This window comes from Cupressus sempervirens, chromosome 5 (assembly GCF_028749045.1).
Source record: "Cupressus sempervirens isolate cs-2001-9-10 chromosome 5, ASM2874904v1, whole genome shotgun sequence".
Lineage (NCBI taxonomy): Eukaryota > Viridiplantae > Streptophyta > Pinopsida > Cupressales > Cupressaceae > Cupressus > Cupressus sempervirens.
Window position 1 is genome coordinate 954,273,958 of NC_143122.1, and position 7,794 is coordinate 954,281,751.

Below are 7,794 nucleotides of genomic sequence, written 5' to 3' on the forward strand. Positions count from 1 at the left end.
TACACCATTCCATAATTTGTGAAGCTTATCAATGAGGGACTCCATGTACAGATTCATATTTTTTACTTGATATTTCCCTAAATAAACAAAAAATTTATTAAGGTTCAATAAAATTGAAATATTTGTATATAATCTTCAAGAAGACATTGCATTGTATTCATGTATTTTTATGCCTGGTATAATAAGAGTTAACATTTCATTCTCCATCTTCAGTTCCATCGAAGGGGGCAGATTGTTGTTAATAACTAAAACTGGCCAAATAGAATATGTTGTCCTAAGATCTCCAAATGGATTAGCACCATCCATTGCTAGAGAAATCCTTGCATTCCTTGGATCATTTCTTAAATGTGGCTATTTTCCCTCAATTTCCTTCCAATATTTCCTATCTCTAGCCATATGCATGACACCATCTTGGCTTCTCCCTTGTGCATGATAATTCATACATTTTTCCAACTCCTTGCATTTGAACATCCTCTAAAATCTTGGTTTTAATGGAATATGTCATAGTACTTTATAAGGAACCTTCTTGGATACTTGATCTTGATGATACCTACTCGTGTGACACACTGGGCATTGCTTCAAAGTTGAATTCTTTCCATAGTAAATCATTTGGTCATTTGTTCATGCATCATATATATTTTAATCCATCCTAATGTCTTTCATTATGGAAGATACTTCTCTACGAGAATGAGGTAGCTTATTATCCTTTGGGAATATTTTGTTTGCCAAAAGCCTATATGATGAAATAAATTATTTTAATAAGTATACAAAATACTTGAATATTCTTAGAGATTAAAGGATATTAATCTATATAAACTCCATATTTCATTCTATGGATACCAACAAGTTTTCACTTCTTTAGTTTCCTATTTTGGCACCTTTTGCAAGTGCAATATATCATTTCATTGAAGTATGCATTTGTACCTGGGGTCGGTCTTGGTGCTCATTCATCTGAATATTCAGATGATGATGATGTTCTATTTCCCTAAATGAGTCATGTAATATGCACAATAAGTGTACAACTTTTAACTTGCATATCACATTCTTGAAGAACATATGATTAGAAATTAATAAATTCAAAACTTTGAAAATGTGCCTTTAAGGTGGCATGCATTTAATTTGAAAGCCTTGAAGATGTTTTCTAATTTGAAGGGTTTTTATTAATATCATAAAGGAGTTTCATAATTCATGTGTACATTACTCTCAAATAGGTTATTTTAATCACTAATTAATTTAATATTTTAATCATAATAATAAAGATATGAACTATTTTTCTATGTGCTAATGTTAAACTGTAGTCTAGTGTTTGATTTCATTAGAAATTATATCACAAGTAAAAAAAGAAACATAAATACCTAGTCTTCCATAACATAAATTATTCAAGTTTCTCTTTAGAAGAATCCTGTAAAAACCAAACACTAGTCAACAAGTTGTATCATACTTTGAAAATTTCTCAAAAAAAGAGGACATGCAAAAGGAAAGAGAGATATTAATCAAACCCCTAACCAACAGGCAGGAGATATATCTTGAAAAAAATGGGTACAAAAATAATTAGTGAAAGGTCTAAAAAGAAAACACTTAAGTCAAAGTATACTACAAAATAAAATTAGTTCAAATGGAGAATTCAAATCACACCACAATTCAGGCAACTAAGGAGGAGTATGTTAAAATGACACCCTCTATTAGCGAAATAAGCAACCTTGTTCTTAGGAAGAAATATACTTGTGTTGAGCAGCCTGTTATTGTTGTTATGGTTGGGGAAGAAGTATATGGCAGCCTATTATTGTTGTTATGGGTAGATCTACATTGTATGGGTCAGCATATACTTGCATCATGATAGTTAATGTTGTTGATTACCTTAAGTAGATTATATTATATTGATGAACATATTCCTCTAAAGAATTATTTTTTGGGATTTTTATTGAACAAGAAGAGAGGAATTTTCAGGTGAACCTATCTTGGATGCTTTGCCAAACCTTGAATACTGTGCAATTTTTTTCATGCTTTAAGTTGATATCTTCTTTCTATAGGAAGCCATCATATTATTGCATGATCTTGTGTTTATCTAAAATTTGAATTGCTTCACATTTTCACATGATCTATTTGTTCCAATTTTTATAATCTTAGTTATTTGGCCAAAAGGGCTTATCATTTTGTGTCTTAGTAGCAATATAATTTGTAATACATAAACTTTATAAAAATTTGCATTAATGCTTGATACTCATTATTAATTATTAATGAATATTCTTCTATTTATACAATTTTTTCTTGAGTTATTTTATTAACAACATTATTGATTTCAGGAGCCTAATGTCTCTAATCATGTAGATATTTTATTTATTTTTGAATGCCCCATATTGAATGATGAAGTTGATACTAAAAGTACACCCAAGGGAAATCTTGATATAGAAATTTCTTTTTTGTGTACAAAAACTAGTTTCTTGTATATGAGTTCACCATTTTTTTCTAAGTTATAAACACTTCTTTATGTTATTTTCTAGGGAGTGTAACTTATACAATCATGAAAGTAAATGAGTCAAGGTGTTGTGAAAGAAGTGTAAAAATAGAAAAATGAGGATTAGAATAGATATCAGATGGACAATTTTGGAATCCCATGGGTATCCCTTTATGATTTAGGTGCAAGATGGAATCTAAATCTTGACTAGTGTAGACTTAGAGAACATTTATAAAGGTAGGATAGGAATCTCTAGCACAATATGATCTATGGAGTTTTATGGAAATTCAAGGGCTAAACTAGGAGTCTTCTAATGTTTGAAAAAGATAATCCAAAGTAGGAAAAGTTTTTTCTAGAATATTTGAAGATTTTTTCGATCAATGATAGCTAAACTGTAGGCAGAGTCTAATTCAATTTGGTTCATTTGGAGGATAGAAATATCTAGCACAATATGATGTGTGGAGTTGTATGGGAGTTTAGGGGCTAAACTAGGAGTCTTGTAATGTTTGAAAAAGATAATCCAAAGTAACTCACTCAAGAGTAACATATCTATACATTGGAGGAAAGATTAGAAAGAGATCCTAGGAGGCTTATGCACTTGGAGAATACTAAATACCTTAGGTACTATTAGATGGACCTATTAGCTTAGGAAGCAGGAAGTGAGAAGCTAATTTCCAGATCCAACACTCACTCTGCATTAGACATCAATGGACTAGCTTATATTTATAGATAATAAATTCAAATAAATTTAAAAGCTCAGTAAATTGAGAATGTTAGAAAATTGTCTATAGAATTGAATATTTCCTAGGTCATATCCACATAATCACAAGGTGCAAGAAGTTATTGCAAATAGAATTTAAAATACCCAATGGTCTGTCATGCATTGATGAAATAAAATAGGGAAAAAAAGGAAAATAAGATGAACAAAATCAATATTTTGCAAATTAATTTAGTAGTAGAATTTTTTTTTAAACTTAGAGAAACTGATTCAAACTTCATAGACACAAATTTCCCCATAGCTGGATGCAGTATTTTTCTATTAAGTAGCTACTGAAATATAAAACAACATTCAAAGGTAAATAAGAAAACACTCACTAAAACAAAAAATAAATAGTATATATTGTGAACTACACAAAGTCATAGATGAATTTTAAAAAAGTCACTACAAATTAGTAACACATCTATTCTTGATATTTACCTCACAAAATCATGCAAGAATATCAACAATACATTAGTTGGTAGCCACTATTGTTCTATTTTTGTTTTGACAAACAACTCTAACCCCTCACCATGGAAAAAAGAATAGATGGAATTGAAAATAAAATAAACAACACTCAATGGTTTGTAATATGTTGACGAAATATAATAGGGATAGAACTCTATTTAAAAAAGGAAAAAAGAAAAATAAAAAAATTTCTGAAGTGTACTTTACTAGTAGTAAATTTTAGTTAACTCACCTAAAGAAATAGATTCAAACTTCACGAAAAAAAATTTCCACACATTTGGATATAGTATTCATTTGTTAAGTAGCTACTGGAATATAAAACAATAATAAGTGATGAATAAGAAAACACTCATTGAAACACAAAAAAAGATAGTATACATAGTGAAATGCACAAATTCTCAAGTGAATTAGAAAATAATTAGTTCAGACGAATGAAAAATATGTTATTAGTATTTAGCTCAAAAAATTGTGCTTGTAGAAGAATATTAGCAATACCTTAGCTAGTAGCTATTGCTGTTTTATTTTTGCTTTGAAAAAGGCCTGTAACACTTCACCATGGAAAAATGAACTTTATTTATACACATTTCACAATGAATGAACTCAACAAATTCTAAATAACACTTAAAATTTAGGCTTCTGCTATCATATATTCACTCTTCCTTATCAAAAATTTAGATTAATTAATCTAGGCAAGGTTGAAATTATGCAGTTATTTAGTAAAATTCCAATTTTTATAATAACTTTGAGTCAAATATTTCTTACAAATCCACTAATCACAATACTTGTTAATATGTTGAATTTGTACAAGTAGAAATTGGACTCTTAGTTGAAAAAGGAAAAATTTTAAACTGTATTTGACAAGCACTAAATGGCTGAAGCTTAGTAGACTAACCATGGCCATACTTTCACATTAGAAAATGTTTTACTAACGATGAAGATTTGATCTTCAAATTCTAATCTCATTACACGAGTAATAAATGCTACTTCATGAATATGGGAGTTGGAGTTTTGTTTTTTAGTAAGAGAGGATCCTTAAATGGAGAAAAATGAAACATGTTGGATTAAGAGACATCTACATTAAATCATTGTACAATTAGGTTGAAAGGTAAAGATGTGAATATGAAACTTAGCCAAAGACGTAGTAGTTGTCAAGGTTAATCACTACCATTATTTAGTTTCCCTTTGGCTTCCCAAAGAGGAATATGACAGTAATGACAATGCTGAACTGATGAAAAATGTTCTCAACTATGGCTTAACAATTATAGGTCAAGGCTAGGAGCATGCTCTACAGGAGCTAGAAAAGAACCTAGATTGATATACCCCTTTTCCAGTGCTGAATGTCTCTAAGAGTTTGAGGGTTTTTGGTGAGAAGGGAAGTAGCAATGGAAGGGAAAGTGGGCCTTCTATTGTGAAAGTTACAAGGGAAAAATGTGTGGCTTATTCTATAATGATCACTCCTATTATTGAGGACTACAATGGATTTATACATTAATGTAATTTTGTAGCTTTAGGGAACATTGTCAGAGAGATATGCATTTCATGAATGTCAGACAGGGTGGTAGTGGGTGGTCTATCTAGAGAAGTAAAAGTGGCAAGATTTATAACATGATCTATTCTAAATTCCTTGGCAGGAAAAAAATTCTTTAGCTTTCTACCCAAGGAGATAGTTCTTGCTTCACTTGATTCCTTTGGTAAAGTTTGTAATGCATTTGAAGCTACTAGAAACGATGTGCTAAAAGCTTCTTTGGTTGTAATGACAGGGCTTGTAAATGATAGGTTTGGAGAGAAGGCTACTAATCAAACAAAAGAAAAATTTGGAGCTATAGGCCATGTGATCTCTATAGTTTAAGACCATCTCCAAAATTAGAAATGCTCTAAATTCAAAAAAATCAAAAAAAAATACCAAAGCAATGTAAGCCACTAAAAAGAAACAAATAATCCAAGTAAATGAAACATGCTACATTCCTTTATTAGGAATTTTTATAGTGGGAAAGGAAGCCTTGTAACATGACTTGTACAAAAAACATTTCCAACGGATTCTATTCTATCAAATCAGTACTTGTGAAGAATATTGTCGTGGGTAATGGGATGTTTTCTTACATTCTTGCAAAGAAATTTGTTCGTAGAGATGTGCAAAGCGAAACAAAATCTATGAAACATTTTCCCCTTCCTTAACTAAAAACAAAGTCAGCACACTTCAATATTCAAAGTCCCCATGGGAATCTGAATCTAGGTCTTCACAATGAAACTCAATGCTTTAAGTTTAAATAATTAATTTCAACCTCTAAGATAAAATAATTTATAATTCTTTTTAAAATGGTGTACACATTTATAATGGAATTGGTTGAGTGCTTGAACAAGAAAATGCTGCACATAATTGAATAGGGCTTAAGTTTATTTTCCATATTGGCTGACATTCCATTTTCAATCTAATTTCAAAAGTCAAATCTGTGAGAGGTTATGCTTTTTTTTGGATATATCAAAGAAATAGACAACAATAATTAACAATCATACCCTATTATCTTAATTAGAATAATTGGGTTTCAAATCAAAACAAAGAAAACCTATAATAGAGACTTGTCCCTAGATAGTTGTTCAATTTCTATACATCCACCATTTAACCACTCAATTGTGCAGGTTTATGAAAAAAGACAATAAATAATAATTAAAGAAGTTATGGTTCACAATCCATAGTAGAAGTAGTGAAAAGTGCCACAGAATAGTAAAAAATATCTCAATTCTACTCAAAATCACCAAATGAGCTAGAATAATTGCAATGAGAAGTAATGGAGACAAAATCAATAGGAAAACACACTATAAGAACAAAACTCATTTAATTTAGATTTCACTTTCACAAAAAATCCTTATATCCCATGAGTTATTCACCATTTTCCCAAAAAATCCACTAGATTCAAATTGCACCAGATCTACTCATTTTTAACCATGATGTAAAATAACATTATTACTTTACCTGATCTCAATTGAAACATCAACCTAAATAGAAAAATGATTTTTTTCCAATCATACTAGGAAAAAAATTGTATTAAAAAAGAAATATCAGTGGAAACCAAAATTATGCACAATTTTCACATTGTAAATCTATAGGAATAAACTTTCTTAAGAGCAACAGTTTCCAAATTCCTATGATGGAAGCCTTAACAAAAACCTGCGGGTCTTAAAAATTGTTTTTACTTAGAATTCAAATAGTAAATATTGTTTATACAATTTAATTAGAGTCACCTTCAAGTCCAAACCAATGAAGTCTTTCAAAAACTTAGGATTCAATGATATGGTGCGTTGTTTCTGTGAAGAATCATCACAAATTATTGGTAATTGTCATGAATTATTACTTGGAACACTTTTGGGCTAATATTGCAATTTGTTATCAATTATATCAGTTCTAAGGCCAAGATCTAGTGTATCACAGTACCTCATGATATTTCCAGATATCCACTATAAGGGTTACAAACATCAGTTTTCCAATTGAAATATTAAGCAAGTGAAGGTGGAGTGGGATCAATACAATTTGAGAGGATGAAGCCTCCAAAAAAATAGACTACATTAACTTGTTTCTCTAATTTGGGATAATGATTTATAGGGGTTAGCAATGTTTATAATATTGGCTTGGCCATGACCTCTGCTTCTCCCTCTTACGCTCTTGTATAGACTTTGTTCTATTAACCCACCTCATTTATTCATACTTATAATCCTCATCATCCTTTCCTCATGTCACTAGTTATGCTGTTATAACATATTTCTACTAGATTATATGCTTATCTAAATCAGAAAAAATAAAAATTTAAATCATTTGTATCAGATTATATGTTTATATTAATGTGAAATTATATAAAGTTTAGTATTTTTAAGTTCACTGTGATTAATTTTTTATCTGAGTTTTGGATCATGTTCAATGTTGTCCTAGAAAAGATCATAGATTATGGAGCTTTGGTCTCAAACATTGGTTAAAAAATAGACTACAGTCAAATCCAAAAATCATAGATATATATGTGTCTAGGGTACCTTAAGGGAAAACCTATTAGACTTAAACAATCCACATTGATGGTTAAGCTCTTAGTTGTAAATTCAATTCAGAGGGGTTGGTCTTGGCAACCGA

At 30.2% G+C, this 7,794-nt stretch overlaps 1 pseudogene; it reads left to right on the forward strand.

Annotated features, from left to right (window-relative positions):
- The first annotated feature begins 1,615 nt into the window (after window positions 1-1,615).
- LOC149559121 (protein EARLY-RESPONSIVE TO DEHYDRATION 7, chloroplastic-like) lies at window positions 1,616-5,596 on the forward strand (annotated as a pseudogene).
- The last annotated feature ends 2,198 nt before the right edge of the window (window positions 5,597-7,794 follow it).